This window comes from Pelophylax lessonae (genome assembly GCF_965119305.1).
Source record: "Pelophylax lessonae genome assembly, chromosome: 5".
Lineage (NCBI taxonomy): Eukaryota > Metazoa > Chordata > Amphibia > Anura > Ranidae > Pelophylax > Pelophylax lessonae.
The window spans coordinates 348,489,072-348,514,642 of record NC_138772.1 but is presented as its reverse complement, the minus strand read 5'-3'; positions in this window follow the sequence as shown (position 1 = coordinate 348,514,642).

The following is a 25,571-nucleotide window of genomic DNA, read 5'->3' as shown; positions in this document are numbered from 1 at the left end:
TGCAGAAGTGATGTCATGTAATGGTTAACTTTCCCTGTGTTTTTTCTTTTCTGAGCATGCCCAGTCTTGCAAATCTGCTGTCTGTCGGCCGAATTCTGTACTGACTGGCGAACAATCGGCCGCTCTGGTGTCGGCATACAAAAATTTTAATGCTTGCATGACAGATTCTTGTCGGCAGAATGTGCGCTGACGACTGTCGGAGGCATCATACTAACAAGCCTACAATCGGCAGATCGGTCGTCGGCCGAAGCTTTTCGGCCGACGATCGGTACGTGTGTACGGGCCTTAAGTGATGAGTTACTGAGTGAGTGAGCACCAGGCAGGAGCCATATTTAGGGAGAATAAGGGTTGATGACGCAGTGAGCAACAGGTTGAAAGAACAGTCAAGATAGAAAAGGGTAGATGATGTGGATGGGGAAAGCATTAATGGGGATATCAGGGTAGGGAATGGGGAGGGGGACAGGGAGTGAATATTTGACAGCAAGAAGTGCTGGGCTGCAATAAATAGGAATGGTCTACTTCATAAAAAGCTGACACTGTTTAAAGAAAACAAGACCTGTGTGCAGACATGAAACAATTCTAACCACCTTAATCTGTAGCACAATGCAAATTCAGTCTTTTATTATCTTGTTGTCGTTTCCAGCTCAAGTTTGAATTGTATGTGTTATTGTGTATCAACATAATCTGTCTGAAATAATTATTATAAACAGAATATTGATAAATGAAGTGTATTGACTTTTTTGAAGAGCGTGTAGCATGCAAAAAATAGATACTTCCAGTTGATCTCTGCTTAGGTTTTGAACAGTAATCGAATGTCTGTAGATACATCTGTGAAGGAACAACTGTTAAAGTTTAACTAAATGCAAAACTCTTTTTTGTTTTAGACAGAGTGAAGAGGGAAACGATCACCTGTCTGTTTTGTGTCCTGTTAGAGAGATTCACCCTCTCTAATTGTCCTGTTTACCACTATCATAAAAAGTTAAGGTAAAATTTTCAGTTGTTCCCAGAACAGGGGAAATCTTCCAATGGGGAAACTAGTTCTGATGACCTTTGTGACCAGCAATTACTATGCTTTAGATGGATTTTCTTTTACTTGCGGTTTTGGCTATGGCACAGAAAGTGAAGGGAAATCTCCCCAATGAAACACAGAAGACAAAGAACAGGGCTATAACCCTCCCTTCATCCCCTATCCAAATGAGAAATGAGTTCTACTTTAATTATGTATTGTTCTGTTTTTAGTGGCTTATATAACATCTTTTATATTGGTGCAGAGGCGACAACAATAACATTATAATATGAATAAGGGAATAAAACAGAAACATATAAAGACAGTGGTCTTGGACTTCTGTGAAACTCTACAAATGTAAACCCAAAAGCACGGAGCGGAAGATGTGTTCCTTAATAAATTATACTTCACTGCACATAAAAAATATTGACTATTTACAGTAACTTTTGCTTGTACAATAAAGTGTACTTAAAGCGGAGTTCCCCCCTAAATGAAAGTTCAGTCCATCTTCTTGCTCCGGGTCACCTGAAAAACAAAAGGATAATCGCAATTTTTTTTTTTTTATACTTACCTTGTTTAGAAGATAATATACTTACCCTACTTCCTCTTCCTCCCCTCGGCGGCCACGGCGAGTCATCACTTCCTGGCTTGCAATGATTCCTGGGAGCTGAACTTCATCGCTCCCAGGAATCAATGCGCCTGCACCGGCCCCGATGTCAGTTCCGGTGCAGGCGCCGTCATACCTTGCTAAACAGCTTCTGGGCATGCCCAGAAGCTGTGCAGGGATGACGCTGCAGCCCCGGAAGTGACAGCGGGCCCAGCGCAGTGCATCGTGGGACCGAAGAGGACGCAGAAGAGGATCACGCTGGCTTCAAGCTGCCCGCACCTGAGATGGCAGCGCTGGAGAAGACATTTTCAAGGTAAGTATTTCTTCTTGCAGGTAAGTGCAACCCGGAACAGTTCAGAGGCTATCCATTGTGGAATGCACTAGCCCTGACTGTCCCGGGGGAACTCCGCTTTAAGAAAGGGTTGGCTTTAGTGAATTTTCACAGTATTCCACAAATGCAGTTTTTTTCTGCTATAGTTATTATAATGGACTCTGGAGCTCACCCAGAGGTTTTTGTAGGGCCCTTAGAGTCAATCTGTTAGGTAAAACATAGGGAGGTAAGCAGGGCTTTTTTTCTCAGAGAATAGGTGCAGGAACGAAATCCCCTCTTCCAAGTCCCAACTTTCCTCCGAGCACTGTCCATTGGTTGCACCCCCTAAAATTGATGGAATTTGTTAATGTTAACAAGAAAAGCAGTCAAAGAGATCCCTGAAGCCAGCAACAATAGCCCCCCAAGCAACAATAGACCCTCAGGCCACAACAAATACCCCCAGCAACAAAACACCTCCCCCGGAGCAACAACAGATCCACACCAGGAACAATAGACCCCAGCAGCCAGCATTAATAGATCCTCCAGCAGCTAGCATCCTTAGCCCCCTAGAATCCTCCCAGCAACAATTGACCCCTCCTCCAGTAATATAGAACCCCCCAACATTAGATCCCCCAGCAGTTAGCATCAATGGACCCTCCAGCACACCCCAGAACCCCTTTCCATATACTCAGTGCCAAAGGTGTCAAAGGTGTTCCCACTGAAAAAAAACCTGGAGGTCAGAATATAAACCTTACCTAATAAAGCACACAATCTGAATGAATGCAATAAGTTCAAGCATTTATTTGTAAATGTGTTTGCAGCTAGAAAGACTAAGCTTTAGGCTATTATATTTCAATATCCAAATCCCATTGTTGGTCCAATAGAGCCATTACCCATGGATCTGGCTTTGGGGAAAGCTAAAGGAAAATTCAGGATTCGAGTCCATCAAGTTCTCTTATATATCCCCAGTGCAATAAGCTGGGGGTTTAGTGTCAATGAAATAAGGTTCAGAACAAAGACAGTTCTTCATAAATTGTGGGGTGGGGTGTTAAAACAAGTTTCTCAAATGACCAAATGGATAGTAAAAGATCTATAAAAAATCACAGAATGATTACACACTACTTTTTTCTCATACACTGGCCTATAAAAGTCATAACATGATTACACGGTACATTTTCTTATGCAAAGGTCTACAAACATAAAAGAGCTCACAAATACCATCACATTTTCTCTGGAAGAAGAGATACAGTATATATAACATCTGTTTACGTTTACTCTTATAAGTACCGTTATAATAGATTTTGTAGAGTATATAATGATATTGTTGAATTCTGTTCTCTGAACAACTCTGAAGATATTATGAGGACACAAAAAAATACATTATGGAGGTAAAAAGAGAATTTTTCCAATAATGCTGCAATGCATAGTCCGGGTTTACAGAGAGGTGGGTGGGCATGAGGATGATTCATGGCATTGAAGAAGCAGGGAATAGGAACAATATGTTGTATATATTATGACCTTGATTGTTGGCAGCATGAAGGTCATTAACGACAACAGCTACCGTTGTTTTACAAGAGTGGACAGACTGGATTTGGCAAGGAGATTATATGCTGTCATTTTACAAGCCTTCTTTCTCGCAGGCGATGAAGTGAGTGGTGACATTTAGAGCCTAGTATGTTAAAGTGATATCTACTCTCTGAGTTGTGTTCTAGTTAATAAATGAAATGCATTTAAACATTATATCACATATTGTGTACATTGCACAACTATATTGAGAACTACTTCCCCTGGAATTTATAAAGAGTGTTGTAGACATCCATTGGAAAACTGTCTCCCATCCACACAACAAATGGCGAAACCTGTGACAGATTTATGTAACTGTCGGTAAGCTGTATGAGTCTGTTGACATAATTTTGTTTTAGACACAGTGCTTACATATGCAAGACAAGTTTTCCCAACATGGAAGAACTCCAATATACCTCCGCTTTTCTTATCACTGATGCGTCTGTATTTTTTAACCTTCCTAGCGGTATTCCCGAGTGTGGCTCGGGGTTAAATTTCAGAGCCAAAAGCGGTAACCCCGAACCACACTCGGGGTACCGCCAGAAGCAACGCTGGATCCTGTAAAAGATGTTTCTTACCTTGTCACCGGGATGCAGCGATGTGTCTCGGCGGTGTCTCGCGGCGGATCTTCCTCCCGATCATCTCCGTGCCCCGGCTTCCGTCTCCTGCGACGTGACGTTCGCAGGGGGGTGGAACCGGCAGGAAAAAAATAATGTAAAACACACCAAACACACTGATACCATTCAAAAAAAAAAAAAATCACATTAGTTTGCCCCCCAGTGCCCTTTCCTGCAGTTTTACTGTACTTTTTATGTAAATATATATATACTGTATATATATATATATATATATATATATATATATACAAATATACATGTATATATATGTATATATATATACGTAATTCTTGTGAATGAGCAGCCCAAACCAACTGTATACATTATATATATATATATATATATATATATATATATATATATATATATATATATATATATATATATATATATATATATATATATACACATATATATATAATATATGTATACATATATATATATATATATATATAATATATATAATAAATGTATACAGTTGGTTTGGGCTGCTCGTTCACAAGAATTACATGCAAAATAATGGTACCGCTTTCAGCACCTAAAATCCAAAAGAATCATACCGCCAGGGAGGTTAATGAATTTGTCACAGCCATAGAGCCAAAAATGCAACATATAAGAACTACCTGAATTTGTCCCATGTGTCAGAAATGGCAAGAAAACTCTCAGACAACTTTCATGAATTTGGCACAGGACTTTATAATATGGCCATGAAGCCAGAAAAAGGTTTCAAATTCTTTATTGTTCCTTTGTCACATACCTGGTCCTGAAGCCGAAATGCTGAGAGAGCTTTCCTTATGGCTGAGTGCTCGGTGCCCCTGAAGGTGTTAACAGGGAACACGAAGCCCAAATAAGCAGGGATTGCCAGCTGTGCCACAGATGAGGGATGGTGGTGTGGAGATCTCTCTGCAGGTGGATACCAGATGAGGTGTGCAGTAGGACCCAGGAGAGCTGAAGGTGGTGCAGGCTGAACACAGCAGGAAACAGGTTGCAATGGTAAGTGCAACAGGCTGGATACAGTAGGTAAGTACTGCAGACTGAAGTAGCAGATCAGTACTGTAGATAGGTACTGCAGCCTGGGTACAGCAGGTAGGCGACAAGCTGGATCACAGCAGATGGGGCACAGAAGAAGGTGTAGTCAGGGAGGTAGCAGAGGTCTGGAAACCAGTGGTCAGCAGATCAGATAATGGAATTGTAAGGCAAGCCGGGGTCATACACAGGACAGGAGACAAGAGAAGATCCGTGGGCAATCCTAGGTCAGAGAAACAACAGCAAACACAGGAACAGGAAGTAGGAAGCTGAGGATCAGTCAGCAATGTCCATGTGGTGCAGTCACTCTTTTAAAGGCCAGAGGGCACCAGGATCTGACATGCATTGCGTGCGTCAGCACGCACACGACTTTTCCATGGCAAATGTGCATTTGCAATATGTGGGCGCGCATTTGTGCGGGCGTAAATACATTGGAAATTGGCCCATGTGCCATGCCTACGGGCAACTCTAATCCAACTAGTCTAGGGAGTCTCCGAATAGACTTGTGAAAAAATGTGCCTAGCATCATAAACTATCCAGACTTAAACTGAAGCTACTGAGATAAAGCATATGAATACAGTATAAACCTAGCAACAGCAACCTGGCAATTTTGAACCAACAAATTTCTCTGGTCCCTTTCAGCACTATAGTTGGCAAAGTCTAGATGTAACAAAGGGGTGTTCTATCATTTTCTGAGATTTTCCCCATGCAAAACAACTGTAAAACAACTACAGGAGAGCGAAGGGGATCAGTACTGTTTTTAGGAAGGTTTCACAAAAGTGAGTACACCCCTCACATTTTTGTTAATATTTTATTATATCTTTTCATGTGACAACACTGAAGAAATTAGACTTCGCTACAATGTAAAGTAGTGAGTGTACAGCTTGTATAACAGTGTAAATTTGCTGTCCCCTCAAAAAAAACTCAACACACAGCCATTAATGTCTAAACCGCTGGCAACAAAAGTGAGTACACCCCTAAGTCAAAATGTCCACATTGGGCCCAAAGTGTCAATATTTTGTGTGGTCACCATTATTTTCCGGCACTGCCTTAACCCTCTTGGGTATGGAGTTCTACAGAGCTTTACAGGTTGCCACTGGAATCCATGATGACATCACGAAGCTGGTGGATGTTAGAGACCTTGCGCTCCTTCTCCTTCTGTTTGAGGATACTCCACAAATGCTCAATAGGGTTTAGGTCTGGAGATATGATTTTCCACTTCGGGCCAAATTTGGACATTTCCACTTAGGGGTGTACTCACTTTTGTTGCCAGCGGTTAAGACATTAATGGCTGTGTGTTGAGTTATTTTAAGGGGACAGCAAATTTACACTGTTATACAAGCTGTACACTCACTACTTTACATTGTAGCAAAGTGTCATTTCTTCAGTGTTGTCACGTGAAAAGATAAAATAAAATATTTACAAAAATGAAAAATGTGAGGGGTGTACTCACTTTTGTGAGATACTGTAAATATATATATATATATATATATATATATATACACACAGTATATATCACAGGGCTTTTTTGTAGAGGAAACACGGGGAAACGCAGTACATACACCTTCAACACTGAATGCATGTAATGATAAGGGATGCTGGAGGGTCTATGATGCTGGCTCCTGGGGGATCTATTGTAACTGGCGGGGGTCTATTTTTGCGTGGGGGTCTATTGTTGCTAGGGGACATCTTATGTTGCTGAGGGGTCAGTTGTTGTTTTGGAGGGATCTACTGTTGAGGGAGAGGTCTATTGTTGCTTGCTGCTGGAAGATCTGTTGTTGCTGGGGGTCTATTGTTGCTGGGGTGGATCTGTTGTTGTTGAGGTATTATTTTGTAACAGTGGGCCTATTGATGCTGGGGGAGTAAAATGTATTGTGAGGGGTCTATTGTTGCTGGGGGATCTATCATTGCTGGGGAGATCTGTTGTTGTTGGGGTGGAGTCTATTGTTGCTGGGAGAGAACTATTATTGCTGGGTGGATCTGTTATTGCTCAGGAGGATCTAAAGTGGCTGGGATGGGGTCTATTGTTGCTGGGTTGTGGTCTATTGTTACTGGCTGTAGGGGATCTATTTTACTGTTTTTTTTTTGTTATCGTAAACAAATTGAATATAAATTACTTACACCACAAAATAATACTTGGTTCTGTAGTCCCTAAAGGGTGGTACTGGGAGGTGGGTAAGGGGGTGGAACCAGGGGACGGTAAAGGTGGGCAGGGGGCAGAGACAAGGGGTGACTCAAAAGGGGGAAGTTCCTGCACCTATTCTCTGAGACAAAATCCCTGTATATCTGAGTGTATGTATGTATGTATATACAGTATATATATATATATATATATATATATATATATATATATATATATATATATATATATACACAGTGCCTTGCGAAAGTATTCGGCCCCCTTGAACTTTGCGACCTTTTGCCACATTTCAGGCTTCAAACATAAAGATATAAAACTGTAATTTTGTGGGAAGAATCAACAACAAGTGGGACACAATCATGAAGTGATCGAAAGAAGGTGCTCTGGTCAGATGAAACCAAAATCGAACTTTTTGACAACAATGCAAAACGTTATGTTTGGCGTAAAAGCAACACAGCTCATCACCCTGAACACACCATCCCCACTGTCAAACATGGTGGTGGCAGCAATTTTTCAGTTTTTTATTTGTTAACAAAGTTTGAAATATCCAATAAATTTTGTTCCACTTCATGATTGTGTCCCACTTGTTGATTCTTCACAAAAAATTACAGTTGTATATCTTTATGATTGAAGCCTGAAATGTGGCAAAAGGTCGCAAAGTTCAAGGGGGCCGAATACTTTCGCAAGGCACTGTATAAATATATATATATATATATATATATATATATATATATATATTTAGTATATTTATGTGTTATACCTGTTTTACAAGGCAACCTATTCATGCTTATAGACATGTGATACCTATTTTCCATCACCTTTACTTGTGTGGATGACAATCAGATAGTAAATTAATATGAAACATCAACTGGAAATTCCAATGTGTTGTAGGTAAATTATCCGTGCACATTTCTCCATTATGTATGGATAATTTACCTGCAAAAGAAAATAAGTCCCCAAAATATGTCTTCCAACTGTTCTGCATTATCACCGCTACACTTCCTTAGCATGTGTCCAGTTGTTTAGCCATTGTCCTTCCACCAATCTTCTGTTTCAGTTTTTCCACATTCCATGTTAGTTTCCTACTCCCTTAACAGCTACACCAGAACTAATGGGTTTTCCACTTGCCATTCTACAAACAAATTGGGGGAATAAGAAGATCTGAATGCGTGCTGGAAGGTTGCAGCTGGTTAAATAATGGCTTCTTTTCACTTTGGAGAGTCATTATAAGAATGTCTAACAGAGCAAACACATTATAAAGATACATCTGCTATACATACTTCATGTCAGTCTATTCAAATAAATCATTGGTCGTTTTGAGAAGCTGCAGGTATGTTCTAACATGTTATTTTAATTAACATGTCAAGTACCAACATCAGAGTTTTCAAAACAGATCTGACATAATGGATCTACTCGCATACTCAGACAGTGCTGAAAGGCCAATGAAGCTTTTTCAAATAAGCTATACCAATTCCCTATAAAACTCAAAGCTTGTTGCAGATCAGATAAAAGGACTAGGCTGAAGGTCTTTTAAACTACAAGGGGACGTGACCTAAGAGCTTGAAGGAAGAGGAGAATCAAGATATTGCAGCAGACACATTAAAGAGTACAAGCAAGTAAATCTGGAAAGCAAAAAAAAGCCTTAATATATCATTACAAGACATTTTTAAGTGTGTCCTTATATATTCCAAGTTAATTAAAATAAAATAAAAAACATATTTGGTGGGGAAAGGTCACCGTCTGGCTAAATTATTTTGCTATAGTCAATTTTAGATGCAATATATATCAGTTGTTGCAGTTATTTGTATTACGAATGTTGCCAATATGTATTATTTAAAGTAGAGCTAAAAGTAAAATGTTTACTTTAATTTTTCTTTGAATTGTCAGTTGTTTTTTGCCATCTTTGTCCCACTGGGGAGGTTTCCATTCACTTCCTGTTTCATAGCCAAAACAGGAAGTGGGAGGAAATGCCTCCAAAGTGAGTGGATCCCTGGTAGTCCCAAAAGTCCCCAGAACGAATTTCCTTTAAACATTTCCCCTCTATCTTTTCTGCTGGCAACCCGAAATCAGAGCTATGCCATCACATTCACTCTCATTGATAATAGTAAACAAGGGGAGCATGGTTTGGACAGCTCTGGGAATGGTTGCCTTCTAGCTGAGCTCTTGCACCAGCCTGCATTGTTAGAGGCATTATTCTGCAAATATGGGCAAGCCAAATAAACGCCTGTACATCTCTTGCTAAGTAATCTAAATATTCAGCTGCCACTACCATCACATCCTTTCTTGACCCGGCTACTGCACATGCAGTTGATACAACACAGACACAGCCGGCAGCCATGTTAACTACCTCTTCCTCTTCTCAGGCAGTGATCATGACACAAACAGCAGAGGCTTCTGGTGCTTTTCTCCACACCACTGCATCTGCACCATCCTCTCCATCTGCCTTTGCAGCTTTACCTCCTTGCACTACCTCTCCTCCATCCTCCTGCTCACCAGACACTATTTGTGGAGTAGAGCTGACAACTCCACCAGCTGCTTCAAAAGGACCCCACTACCTTCCATGCCTGGTGGCTTCACAAGGGACGGAGGACCCCATGGCTGTGAGTCATTACACTCCAGCTCCAACACATCAGAGTCTGGTGGCCCATACTCTCTTGTGGTCATCTCCTGCCCAATATTCATTGGCACCACCGTCTTCAGGATATCCCTATCTGATACAGACACGTGGACCTGTGTTTCCACAACTACAACAGACTGCTTCAATGGACCCTCCAGCTATCTTCTTTTACAATTATCTAGCAGGACAACATGGAGGCTAATCCCCTTCTCACCAGCTATCTCACGGCTGTGCAACTGTTCAGGCCTGGCTGACAATCTTCTTATCAACCCCATTCCCCATTTCCAGTCTAGAAGCTGTTCTTTCTACTATACTTGGAGCAGTGTCTGTGCAACACACCGCCAGACTTTGGCCCCATCTGCCTTCCATAGCCTTGCCACAGCAGCAACCATCACAGCCTCGAGGGCGCCAATCACTCCCTCCTGCTGCCTAATTTCACAGCACCCACCACCACACACCCGAGTGGACAAACTCATCTTCTTGTGTGACTGCAATTCAACACAAAAGGAGTACCCCATTGGGAATTTTGCTTTCAGCCACTTCCCAAACCATGGTAGCTACTCAAAATCAGAGTGCCCCTCTGGGGCTTGGGCCAGCTGTGCCTTCGACAAGCGGACCCCCTCCTCCCCCGTCACGCATTTGCAACACTCAACTCCATGGGCAGCACTAGCTCTTTCATCTGATTCAGACGCTGAGTTTACCCAGTTGGCTACTTGGCAAGACTTTGAAATATATCCCTACAAAGAAAGACTTTCATCTTTTAATCTGAGAAGTTAAAGAAACCTGTTGGACTAAAATTGGCTTGCTACCCACAGATGTACTTCATCTAACAAACAGAATTGATATTATAGACGATAAACTGCAGTCCACTAAGCAAATGGTGTCCACCCTGCAGACAAAACTTTCTGCTCAAGCCATTATTAGGGAGTTAAAACATAAACACAACTACTAGCGCTCAGATTCCAGATACAGTGTTTAGCAACCTACAGCAGCTAGCAACATATACAATACATAGCATTTACATATAATAATAAAACATGCAGCGCTGGATGTAGAACCCTCCCAGGTAGGTGCTAAGCAAAGCATATGTGTGACCCTGTTCTGCTTATCAGGAGGGTCTGATCTGTTAGTTAGCCTGTCACATGCTTCCAGGTGTGACCTGTTGAGTCTGGGGAGTCTCCCCACTGTATCCAATGAGGGACCTTGTTGGACAGTGGAGGAAACCTAGCCCATAGCACAACAGGGTTTATGACTGTCCTAGTGGGTGGGCATTGCTGCAATGCATCCTGGGATTGGGAATAAATCCGGAAGGGGCATGTGACAGGGGGTCTTTTGGCAAAGAGCAAAGTCCCAGGAGGAGGTGGACAGCTGTCTCTCCTCCTGATGACGTGAGGAAGGTGGTCCAGTCAGTCGGCCTAGGGACCAGGGGTTAAGCTGTGCTGAAAGGATCCAGTGTGCTGACCAAGTGGAGCTGCTGGGCAGAAGACTTCTGGAAAAACAGTATCGTATCGTGAGTACTTAAGAATCTGCCCAGGGGTCTGCCTAAGAGAGGGGACCACTCCAGAGAGGTCTGAAGCCCTGGAGATTAGGGATAAAGGGGGCGCCAGGAAGGGCCCTGAAGTTGTTCAGCAGTACAGTCTACCTCAAGTAATAGCTTGCCTTAGGACAGAATTACCTCAGGAAGCTTAAAGAGAACCTTTCACAGCCAAGGGCAAAGGGAAGCACCGGCTTAGCCGTGACTAGCTCAATTACAGTGTACTCAGTGTTACTCAGCGTTAACCAGCACTTATTCAAGTCGTCCCTGCCTATTGTGTATAGTTCAGTTCAGTTGGAGTATCCCACTCATCCCTTCTCCTATCCAAGTTCCTAATAAAACATAAAAACCAAAGAAACTGGACTGGTCCTTGTCTGAAACATGTCAGAATGTTCTACCATTGCTAATGGTAACCCAGGGGAACCCGTCACCAGCAGCTCCCTTGGGAGTAGTGCTACACTGTATATTTAAAACGTGAAACCAAGTACACACTACCACCTAAAAGGTATGAGCCAAGTGTCTATATAGTATCAAAACTATCAGTTCATAAGTTTGAACCCAGAAGACCTCACTGTGAGATGAAAGCTTAAATGAAGGAAAACCTCCACCATCACCAACACTCCAAAGGGGCAGCCTCTTATCAGAGAGATTTGGACACCATAATGTGCGGCCAAATAGCACAGTCAATTCCAGGTAAGGTTAATAAAACTCCAATGTATACACTTTTCCAGGGTCCAACTATATGGACTACATGGTCCAACTACATGGTCCAACTAATGGTCAATAGATTCCTCTCAAAACCAGCATGTATCATATTGGGAGAAAAAAGAAGGCCTCCTCTTGGGGTAGTATGATATAAAATCTTTTCCATGTAGCCCGATATAGCAATCACGTGATTACTCCTTCTCCCTCTCTCGAGCAACTATTGGCTACCATTAAAGCCCTTACATTTCATAAATCACCCAGTCCTGATGGGTTGCCACATCTTTACTATAAAACTTTTTTCTTTACGCTGACCTTACATGACTACATTTTTCAATATTTTTAAAGTGGGCACCCTGGTTCCAGCCATGATTTTCCACTCCTATATTAAGGTGTTTCCTAGGTCGGGGAAGGACCCCACGAAGTAACTAATTATTGTCCTATAGCGCTTCTGAATTCGGACTTAAGATATTAAAAATTGTTGCAAATAGATTAGGAGTTCTTCCCTCTATTTCTATTATTCATAAAAATCAGGTAGGCTTTCAAATGTTTTGTCAGAGATAACACTAAGAGAGCAGTAGACATTTTAACAAAAAAAAAATTCTGATGCAGTTATTCTGAACCTATTCTTTGTTCTCTACAGGCTCTACATGCTAACCCTGCTGTGATGGTGAAACTTTCTCGTGACTTATCTCCATCTTTAACCATACTAAAAGGGTTGTCCTGCCTCCACTAGTATTCTCACTTTGTTTCAAACTGTTGGCATCCATGATTTATCAACACCCTGACATAGCTGGGGCTCTCGTAAACAGGAAACAAACAGGAAGTTTGTTATATCATGGAATGCTGACGACATACAGTACTTTTGACAATTACAAAACCTTTGATATCCTTGCCAAACTTACATATTACATTGTCTGAATATGGTGCACTATTGGTTATAAAATCAATACCACTAGAAATGAGGCTCTACCTATAAACATACCAAAGACCTGTTTAGCTCGGTTGCAGGCCAGCTTTGACTATAGCAAAATTTCCCCACTGTATAATGACATTCTAAACTTTCTTTGCTCATGGATAACTCAAAACCTATTTCTTTAATTGGTTGCTTGCATTGCCACAGTGAAAATGATGAACTGCTTTGTACACTTTTAGATCTAAATGAGAATTGGGGGTCCCTGATATAACATTATATTATTATGCAGCATATCTTAGGCATCTGGCTTCCTGGGGAACATATGGGTCATCCAATTGTTGGATAGAAATGGAGAAATTATAGTTAGTTCCTATACACCCTATTTCTTTCTTATCGGGCTCCCACTGTACAGACCTGGGCACTACTTTATTAGCCTTGATTCAGTTCACCAAACTTATTTGGCAATGCACCAAAGATGAATTCCATTACAAAGTCCTTATTGACTTATTTCCTATGCAAACCAAATATCCCTTATAGTTTGTCTACATCGATGATACTGCCCCGAAAAAGAAACTTTTCTGCTTTTCTTCCTGCTGTTGCTATTCTCTGACCTTCAGAACAAATATGTTCCTCCAGCCTCTTCTTTTTATAGTTATCTACAGATTCCACATTATGCACAGACCTATATGAGAGATCTAGTTTTTACTCACTTGACTCCTTTTGAAAGGATATGTTTGGATGCTCCCTGCAGAAAAGCTTTGATTTCTGACATATATTGAGTACTAGCTATCATTGCGGTTGAACCATTTCCTAAGCAACCCTACATTTTGAAATGGAAAGAGCTATTGGGCCAAGAAGTCTCCATGGAAACAAAGCAGACACTTTAGTCACAAGCCCATAAAAGCTCCATGCACAGGGTCTATAAAAAATGCTTATAAAATATTGAAGTTATGGTTTTACACCTCTGAGCTCCTATACACTATCTACCCTTCAGTTCCTAACATGTATTGGAGATGTAATTTGGCGGTGGGATCTCTGTTTCATATCCTGTGGACATGCCCAAGAATCATACCTTTTTGGGAAATAACTCACTACTTTCTAAAGTAGGCCTAAAGTAGGCCTATTTTTCTTGAACCACTAACACATCTCCTAGGCCTTCCTGTCCGAGACCTACAGAAAAATCTAGATGCTTGATTACTGCCAGGTGGAAACAGACATCACCTCCTACATTCTGAGATTTATTATTTATTTATTTATTTAATATTTATTTATTATTATAGACATTGTATTAGGGGGTGAGATCCATGGAATACCTCACAGCTAGATTACGTAACAACTTAGCTAAATTTACCGATATATGGGATAGCTGGGACAATTACCTAACATCGAGTACCCCTAATTATGCTGAATTGGAATACGCTGAATGGCATTCCTTCCACTTTTTTCCTGGGTCTGGTACCCTGTTTCTCTAGACTTTTCTCTTTGTCCTTAACAGAGATGTATAGTAACTAAGAAGAACTACTTCACTACTGTACTTAAGTACCGAAAGGCGGTATCTGTACTTTCCTAGAGTAGAATTTTTTTCTCCTACTTCCACTTTTACTTCACTACATCTTTTCAATGATTTCAATACTTCTACTCCAATATTTTTTTTTAGTGCTGCATAGTTACTCGCTACAATTATAAAAATTACCACTGCCAGAACAGTAGATGGCAGGTTTCATGAAGCTCAAAACGTGTATTATCAGCGCATACGAAAATAAAAGCTACTGTATGTATAAATAAAAGCTGCATTTGAAATAATAAAAAACAATATGATGTTCAAACTTTTGACTTCTTTCTTTAATAACTACCTAACACAGTACTTGTACTTTTACTTTCAGTACTTGAGTAGCAATTTTTTTTTCAAAACTACTGGTACTTTTACTTTCAGTACTTGAGTAGCAAAATTAAAAAAAAAAGCTACTTGCAATACTTAAGTACAAAAAATGTTGAATACTTTAGTACTTCTACTCAAGTCACTTTTTGATTGAGCACTTCCACTTCTACTCAAGTCACTTTTTGATCAAGCATGTGTACTTTTACTCAAGTATGGGTTTCGAGTACTTTATACAACTCTGGTCCTTGATACACTTCAAGTTTTAGCCATTCAATTGGCTGCTGTTAAACGTTATCGTGTATTACTCTTCCATCTTGTATGTATTTGAATACTATTGTACGGATTGAACTGCTCTGAGGATAATCGAGTTGCTTCACAGCTGCCCACCCCGGCTGATACTTTTGTCACAATGTAGTTTTCTAATATTTCTCTATGTATCATCTGTACACTCTTATGTTGTTGTGGCATATGGTACCTATGAAAAGTCTATTTTTTTTTTCATCTTCATGTTTTTTCCAGTAGATTTGAAAATTCCTTCTTAAATAAAGAGTTATATTAAAAAAAAGGAGATAATAGTAAACAAGATGAACAGAGAGTGCAAATCTCAGGAGCACTCTCCGCTCTATCCAAAACTAAAAAAAGCTTTGCCTTTAGTTATACTTTATTATTAAATGTCTGTTTTTCAATTTTCTATCATTCTGAGAGGTTTGGAAAACAGACAGGCAGTAAGCGGGTTCTGAGCAATTACTGGTTGTAAACCTTTGCAACTGATAACCTCAGTCACCACAATGGATTTAACGTTTATTGACCTAGCTGGAAATGTTTTCTTCAATGTCATTGAAGAAACATGTTCAAAACAGCAGATTATAGAATATTTGCAAATGTGCAGATATACTTGTCAGATGGAAAAATACAAGCGGTTGTAAAGTCTAAAAGTCTAAAAAAAAGAAATCTTAAAGAACAAATATGGTATATTTACCTGTTCTGTGTAATGTTATTGCACAGAGCGGCACCAAACCTCCTCTTCTAAAGTCCCTCGCCGGCGCTCTTTGCTCCTCCTCTTTTTTGTGTGCCATCATGTGGGGGGGGGGGGGTAAGCAAATATTGGGGCATTTTTACCCTAATGCAGGCAATGCATTAGGGAAAATAAATGTCTAGCCTTTACAACCGCTTTACCAGAGACTAAAGCTGGGTATACACATACTGAAATTCATCCGGTTCAGCAGGAACATGCCAAATTTAGGTACTTGTTTACCGCTGTCCATTCAACAGAAGAGTCCTGCTGGAAAACCAGCATTCAATCAGTGCTTGCAGCCAATAGCTGCAGCGCTGATCCATGTATCCTGATGGGGGAATTGAGTCCCCGCTGTCAGAATACAGCAGGGGAGATCCCTGCATCCACCATGCTTGCGTTGATGTGGGAATTTGTAAATTCTTTTTAGTTCAGCCCACAATGCTCCACCTAAATTTTGTATCTTTTAAATACATGGTAGAGTGATTGTACAACCTAGTTGTTGTGCTGTGCTATAAAAGTTATCACGTAAGTAAAGACTATAGGTAGTATCATAATCATACAACCAATTTTCTTCAAACAAATTAACTGAGAAAGGAGCAGATGGGCTCCTTCCAATCTGCGAGAGGGAGGAGGGAAGGCGAACTGTCAGTGCAGGCGCTGGGCTGTATGAGAGATGCTCTCAGCTCATAGTCTTGCTGAGGTAGCACTGATGGGCACTGATAGGCAGCATTGATGAGCACTGATCGGCGGCACTGATAGGCAGCACTGATAGGCGGCATGATGGGCACCGATAGGCACCACTGATGGGCACTGATAAGCACCACTGATAGGCTGCACTGATGGGCAGCATTGATGAGAACTAATAGGTGCCACTGATAGGTGGCACTGATGGGCACTGATAGGCGTATTTATTGAGCACTGATAGGTGGCACTGATGGACCCTGATAGACAGCATTAACCACTTGCCGACCGAGTAACGTACATTTACTGCGGCAGGTTGGTTTTATTGCGCAAAATCACGTACCTGTACATCAATTTGTGCAATAGTCTCTAAGGGTCGTGCGCGCTGCTGGAGACCCGATCACGCACTGATTGGACAGAGGGGAGCCAATCAGCATGTCAGGTGGACAAGATGTCTGCTGGCCACCCACGATCATTCCTGAGAGAAGCAGAACGGCGGTCTGCCTTTGTAAACAAGGGAGATCGCCGTTTTGACAGAGGAGAAGATGGAGATCTTGTGATTCTGCTAAGCAGGAACATGGATCTCTGTCTTCCCCCAGTCAGAGCAACCCCCACACAGTTAGCAGGAAACCCCCTAGGGAAACATTTAACCCTTTGATCGCCCCTTATGTTAACCCCTTCCCTGCCAATGTCATTAGAACAGTAACTGTGCATATTTTTTAGCACTGATCACTATATTAGTGTCACTGGTCCCCAAAAAAGTGTCAAAAGTGTCAGTTAGGTATCCGATTTGTCCGCCATAATGTTGCAGTCCCGCTATAAGTCGCTAATTGCCACCACTACTAGTAAGAAAAAAAATATCCCATTGTTTGTAGACGCTATAACTTTTAAGCGAACCAAGCAATATACACTTACCAAAAATATGTAGTAGAATACATATTGGCATTAAATGATTAAGAAATTAGATTTTTTACATGTTTTTATTGGATATGTTTTATAGCAGAAAGAAGAAAAGTTTTTTGTTTTTTTTTCCAAAAATTGTCGCTCTTTTTTTGTTTATAATGCAAAAAAATAAAGAAAAACACAAAGGTGATCAAATACCACCAAAAGAAAGCTCTTTTTGTGGGAAAAAAAGGACATCAATTTTATTTGGGTACAGCGGCGCACCACCGCTCAATTCTCAGTTAAAGTAACGCAGTGCCGAATCGCAAAAAATGGCCTGGTCATTAGGGGGTAAAACCTTCCAGGGCTGAAGTGGTTAATGAGCACTAGTAGGTGGCACTGATAGGCAGCACTGATGGGTAGGGTTGCCACCTCATCATTTAAAACAGAACACATATTAATTACACAGGATCTGTGGCTGATTAAGGTGGTAATTAAACTCACTTGGAGCCTTCTCTGCATTAAATTAGCCTCAGAACCTGTGTAATTAATTTGTGTTCTGTTTTAAAGGGATGAGGTGGCAACTCTACTGATGGGGATGCACTGATAATTAGGGCACTGATGGTTATCAGTGCCCTGAATATCAGTGTAAACAATGTACTGACAGTCTTGGCAGTGAATGGCTCTCCTTTCCGCACACAGACACACCGTGGGAGGAAAGGACAGCCGATAACCAGCAAGTCTGTTAACATGTGATCAGCTGATCACATGGTAAAAGACCACTGTGATTGGTCCTTTACCCTGATCTGTGGTCAGCTGCATCCAAAGGACACAGTCACAGAGTGCGCGTGATGCGCTCCCCAGGGGGAACATGGGAGGCAGGGTTCTGGGAGGATGCCCATGGATGGCCTCCCAGAACTTTAAGAACGGTGCTCGGATTGGAAGAGATGGGGGAGTCAGGGGTTCCTGGTTTCTTGCACCAGGGCCCTGAAGGTTCTAGTTACACCTGAGGGGGAGTAGAACTGGGGGCATCCATAGCAGAGAAGGTTCTGGGTGTTCTGGTAGATCATAAGCTTAATAATAGCATGCAATTCCAAGCTGCTATTTCCAAAGCAAGCAAAGTCCTTTCTTGTATTAACAGAGGCATGGACTCCAGAGAGAGATATACATTTGCCCCTGTACAAATCATTAGTAAGACCTCATCTGGAATATGCAGTTCAGTTTTGGGCACCAGTTCTTAAAAAGGATATTGGGGAACTGGAGAAAGTGCAGTTTACATCTAGAGGAAAACAGATTTCCTCTCGAAATACGGAAAGGTTTCTTCACAGTAAGAGCTGTGAAAATGTGGAATAGACTCCCTCCAGAAGTGGTTCTGGCCAGCTCACTAGATTGCTTTAAAAAAGGCCTGGATTCTTTCCTAGGTGTACATAATATAAATGGGTACTAATATTTATAGGTAAAGTTGATCCAGGGAATATCTGATTGCCTCTCGGGGGATCAGGAAGGAATTTTTTCCCCTGCTGTAGCAAATTGGATCATGCTTTACTGGGGTTTTTTTCGCCTTCCTCTGGATCATCCACAACTTGTATGGTTGGGTTTTCTTTACTGTTTTTTTGTTTTGTTTTTTATTGGTTGAGCCAGATGGACTTGTGTCTTTTTTCAACCTGACTATGTATGTAACTATTTAACACTTCTGTCATTTACCCCTCTTCTTTTACACCAGATCCCAAGTAGATACTAGTGGATGCAGTCAGCAATGGTAACCCACCAATTTGGTTCAGCCTGTAGAAAGACAACACAGAAGAGGCTTTAGATCACAAACCCCAGCACTGCAGGCTGGTCGAAAAGCCCAACTATTGAGGGCCACTGGTGCGGAATTATTTATATATACATTATATATACATTATAGATGATGGATCTTGAGAACTAAAGAGAACACCACTTAGTTTTGTGCACTCTAATGTCAAACTCAACCCAACAATGAAAAATCAATAATGAGTCTATTATTTTAATTTGTGTATTAAGCTCCTTTTACACCTGTGCAATGCAGGAACACAGGCAAAGCTGTGTGTGGTCCCATGACGCAAAAAAAATGATCATCCTTTTTTGCTGGTGTGCTGCTGTCCCATTAACTCCTAATGCCACCAAACGCACCTTACTAAAATGCGTGAGATAGCAAAGGTCAAAATGCATAGTACCAAAGTGAGGGTGGAAAAAATTCCGCGCTTGTGGACAGAGAGAAATAGGCTGCAGCCAACCTCAAAATATAGTCCAAAGACTATATCAATAAATATGGGATGGGTGAGGTGAGATGGCACTGCCTGATTGTATACAAATGGTGTGAGAGAGTATAACTTGGTTGACAAAACATAAAGTGCTAATGTGCTGGTATGAGTGATAACGTGCAGTCCACGATATAGGGCATAAATATGTAATACATATTTATGCCCTATATACCATTTTGGTGCAGTGCAAATAAAAACATGTACAATGATTTAGATGCGATAGGCAGCCCCTTTAAATGAATGGAATGCCTTCAGCAACACTTAGTAACACATGTAAAAATGTGTAGCAACACACGGACACTAACACATCACACAGATGTGAACCCTGCCAAACTTTATGTTGCTAATATATGTGTTTTTAATTGTGCCCACAGAGAATAAAACTCAAATCCATACAAAACCTTTTTATTTGTTTTTGTAAAAGTGAATCGGGGGGCTGTGTTGCCACCCAATAACTGTTACAGTGCAGGTAGTGCCTCCTTCCTTCCAAGGTTTCCAGGCTCTCCCACTCTTCCTTTGAAAACAAGGAACATCTGTTCCCCCGATCGCCTCTGCTGTTTATGAAACCAGAAGCGTTTAGCTATGAGCAGTGATGGCTGGTGTTCCATGGGCGGGGGGGGTGGCAGACGCACCCCTCATACCCCCCCAGACCACACCAGCGCGCACACCATACCTCCACCCCCCCGGTCGCCGGCTCTCCCGCCCTGGACATGTGGAGGGCAGGCAGGCAGCAGCGGCGGCGGCTTCCCCCTCAGTCTTCTGCATCTCCTCCCTCCTCCTCCTCCTCGGCCAATGGCATGGCTTCTCCTTTTGGCTAATTGGGAAACAGGTCTCAAGACCCGCTTCCTGGTTGGCCAGGGGGAGGATCCGTGTGACAATAGTGAATATTCATTTGCTATTGTCACACAACTGGGTAGGCTCAGGGCGCAGTGCTCTGTGCCCCGTGCCCACCCTTTTTTGAAGCCTCTGGCTCTAATCGCGTGCTTCAAAAAAAAAAAACCCCTATTGGAATCCATGCGTCCGGCACCCTGCATGTAGATTAGGGGGCCGGACGCATGGATAGGGGGGCGGCGCCCCTGTGCCCCCAATGGACGGCCACCACTGGCTATGAGCATTTCTGGTTTCAGAACTGTCATTCCTTGATTGCTACAGCCAGGGATGCAGCAAATCAAGCAAAATCAGTGCTTGATTAGCTGCAGTGGAGACACTGGGGATCTAAGAGACCTATCACCTGCCCAATGCAATAACATAGGGGGTTGGTAAATAAAAAAAAAGTTAATAATTTTATACTTCCATACTACATAAAACTAAGACTTACGTAAATACTACTCCTTTACTTAGCATGCACAAGAATCTTTCAAGAGATACTCGTTTCTATACAGTCCATTTCCTATCTGATCCATATGAGATTTGCATCTACAGACTCAGCTATACATGACAGAAAAATCTCCATAACTTATTTATGCAGACAGCGACAAGCAAATTGAATTTGATAAATTATAAAAAAAATGCATCATTTCTGAAAATTTAGGGAAGCATTGGATGTAGCTGTCAGCATTAATATTATATGTCATTTCTAACTGGTCTTGATATTTTTTTATATAAATTTATTTAATTATTTATTCGGTCTAGTACTGAATAGACTCCGATGTCTGACCCGACATTAGCATAGGTTGCCTGCAAAACTAATGAAATGTGTTAGTGGCTGATTTTGCATTACAATGTATTATGAAATAATACAGGAAAAGCATAGAAAACCTCAGACAGATTATTATATTGCATTAAACAGGAACTACAGTCAAGACGATTCTTTAATTATAGAGCTGAAACTAGGGAAGCATGGAATTTGGAAAGCTCACCTTAGTTAAAGTGTTACTAAACCCACAAAAGCAAAATTAGTCTGTATATGCAGTCAAGCATGCTGGTTATACTCACCATGGAACCTAAGGGGTTAATCCTCTGCATTGTGTAGTGTGTTTGATCCTGTCTTTTCTGATACTCCACTTTTTCCACAGTCCCCAAACCATCTCCTGATAGAACGGAGCTTTGGGGGCAAGCTGCACATGCTCAGTTTTGTGTGTATTGCTAGAGAGTTTTTTTTTTTTTTTCTTGGGAGGGTGCATGTGATCAGCCCAGGGCCAATTAGCACTGTCGAAACAGAAAGTCAGGGGTCCTGCAGCTTCATAGGGCAATCAGGAGAGAATGTAAACTCCTCCTACAAGCGTTAATCAGACACTGTTAGAAGTCACAAGACTGCTATATACTGTTGATGAGCAAAGGTATTTAACCACTTGCCGTCTGCCCACCGCAGATATATTGCAGCAGGCTGGCTTGGCTGCGCAAACCTACATATGGGTACATCAATTCACGGTAGCGCTTCTGGGGGGTGCGCGCGCTGCCAGAGGCGTGCACCCTCCCCATTAGCCACCGGGGAAGCTGATTCACGGGACCGGCGGCCACGATTTCCGCCAAGCACCCGCAATCACTTCTGGCTGAGAGAGAGCGACGGTTTGCTGTTGTAAACACAGCAGACAGTTGTTCTCTCTGAAATAAACACAGAGCACCTGTGATCCTCCTATTTATTTCACAAGTCCCTCCCCCCATACAGTTAGAAAACACCCCCTAGGCTCACACTTAACCCTTTGATCACCCCTGGGTTAACCCCTTCCCTGTCAGTGTCATTATTAAAGTAACAATGCAATTTTTTAGCACTAATTACTGTAGTAGTGTCACTGATCCCCCCAAAAGTGTAAAAAAATGTCAGTTAGGGGGTCTGATCTGTCTGCCGCAGTGTCACAGTCCTGCAAAAAAATTGCAGATCACCGCCATTATTAGTAAAAAATAAAAACGACAAATCTTTCTGTCACGGAACCATGAACCAGACGTACAACAACAGATAAGTGAAAATAAGAAGGCTTTATTGAAAATCAAGCTGTAAAGGTAGGCACCAATCTGTTAGGAGGCCTCCGCAGACTCTCCTTAAAGGAAGGTCTCTCCCTGAGTCTGGTGTCAATCAAAATCAAAATCAAGAAAGAAATAAGAGACTCGAGCTCCACTGGTAGGTCCTTAGCTGCAACCTCATCCTTCAAGGCATCCGAGAGACCATGAGAGAAAGCAGCGACCAGAGCCTCATTATTCCAGCCCACCTCTGCTGCCAGGGTACGAAACTCAATGGCGTATTCAGCTACGGATCGTGAACCCTGTCTGATGGACATAAGGAGCTTCGCAGCAGAGGCAGCACGAGCCGGCACATCGAATACCCTCCGAAGAGAAGCAACAAAACCGGAAAACTCGGCAACCACCGGATTGTTGTTCTCCCATAAAGGGCTGGCCCAGGCCAAGGCCTTGTCCGAGAGCAGCGAAATTAAGAAGCCCACCTTTGATCTCTCAGTGGGAAAGGCATGTGGCAGCAACTCGAAATAAATGCCCACCTGGTTAAGGAAACCTCGGCACTGAGTTGGCTCTCCCCCAAAGCGCTGTGGAAGGGGGGCAGAACCGGTCATACCCCGAAACACCGCAGGCGCAACAACAGGTGTCGGGGTAGACTCTGGCGCAACAACCGGAGCGGCAGTAGGAGCGGCCCCAGGAGCGACAACCGACCCATCGGCAACGGGAGCGAAATGAGCCGTGCGTTCAAGCAGGGTTTGCAACGCCACGGCGAACCGACCCAACAGGTGATCCTGCTGATCAAGCCTGGCAACCAGCGTGGGTAGCGAGGATGGCCCTGTACCGTCAGAATTCATGGCTTGGTCCTAATGTCACGGAACCATGAACCAGACGTACAACAACAGATAAGTGAAAATAAGAAGGCTTTATTGAAAATCAAGCTGTAAAGCAAAAGTCCAAACGGATGGCGAAACCGAGGCAGAGTCCTTGCGAAGCCAGAGGTCAGGAACCAGGAGGGTAGTTAGACGAAGCCAGGATCAGGAACCAGCAGGGTAGTCAGACGAAGCCAGGATCAGGAACCAGCAGGGTAGTCAGACGAAGCCAGGATCAGGAACCAGCAGGGTAGTCAGACGAAGCCAGGATCAGGGACCAGAAGCAGCAGCAGTCTTAGAAGCATGTGAACACAGGAGGACCAAGCAAGGAACTGAAGCCACAGACCTCCTATATATATGAGCTAGGCATCCAGCTCCTCCCAGTGGAAAGGAGGAGCCGCAGGGTGGGAGGCTACAAGAAACCCAGAAACCAAGATGGCCGCCAGCACATGTCAAACGAAGGAGAACAGCAAGAAGGTAAGACCATGACACTTTCCCCTAGTTTGTAGATAACTTTTGCGCAAACCAATCAAAATACGCTTATATGGTTAATTTTTTTTACCAAAAATATATAGCAGAATACAAATTGGCCTAAAATGATGAAAAAAATTTAGATTTTTACATTTTTGTTAGTGGGAATGTTATCTAGCAGAATGTGAAAAATATTGTTTTTTTTTTTTTTAGAATTAAAAATTGTCGCTCTTTTTTTTGTTTATAGCACAAAAAATAAATAACGCAGAGGTGATCAAATACCACCACAAGAAAGCTCTATTTGTGGAAAAAGAAGGACATCAGTTTTATTTGTGTACAGCGTTGCACGATCGCGCAATTGTCCGTTAAAATAACACAGTTATTGGCCTGGTCATTAAGGGGGTAAAATCTTCCAGTCCAGAATTGGTTAAGCAGTTAACATTTAATAAAATAATTGCATTTCCATGTTCTGTGTACTGTGGGAGACCAGATATAGGTGTACGTTTAGTTAACTGAGAAGTTTTCTCTCAGTTGACTTCTCAGCAATTCTCAGAGAAAAATTATCAACTCTGGCACCCAGTTTAGGTGGTCGAGAACTTCAATTCTCAAAGGGTGATCAGAGGAGAATTTTTTTCTCTGAAAACGGCCGTGATCCCTGTATAACTGGGTGGACTTCCTGTAATCTCACGAGATTTTGTGAGATTACAGTGCCGTCAAGTTTAAAAAGTGAAACTAAAGTTTAAAAGCACTCGTAATGACATGTTCTGACACATGAAAACTAACTGAATATCTATCTATCTACACACACACACACACACACACACACACACACACACAAATACAGTATATATACAGTATATATACATATATACATACAGTGTATATACATATGTACATACAGTATATATATATATATACACCAGTACATACAGTGTATATATATATATATGTATATATATATATATATATATACACCAGAACATACAGTATATATATGTATATATAGTGTGTATATGTATATATATATATATATATATATATATATATATATACATACACCCATACATACATACCATATATACATATATATATATCTATTCTTTTTTTTTAATTTTGAACCCACTGGTGCTGATTAGTGTTGAGCGAACACGGACTGTATTATTCGTGTTCGTACCGAATAATTGTTTTTTTTTTACCCGAACACGGACACGGACACTTTACTGTATGTTCGGGTAAAAATCCGTGTTCGGTCGTTTTATTTCCGGGTTTTGCATGCTTTGGCACTCTTTTCATGGCGGGCTTTCAACAGCCAATCAACAATCGTTTAACTGGTGTGCCTTAAGCCATCCCAGCCATGCCTGCAAATGTCTTAGTAGCTGTGATTGGCCGTCTGAAGCATGTGACCAAGTCTTTATAAGTTCGAGGCAGCCGCCGCAGCAGCGTCATTCTGCTGCTTAGCTAAGGGACAGAGCACACATCAATGTGCTGGCTGCTGATTAGGGAAAGATAGGCAGGAAAAAACCATTTGTGTCCGGATAGAATTGAGGGACAGGTCGGAGTGT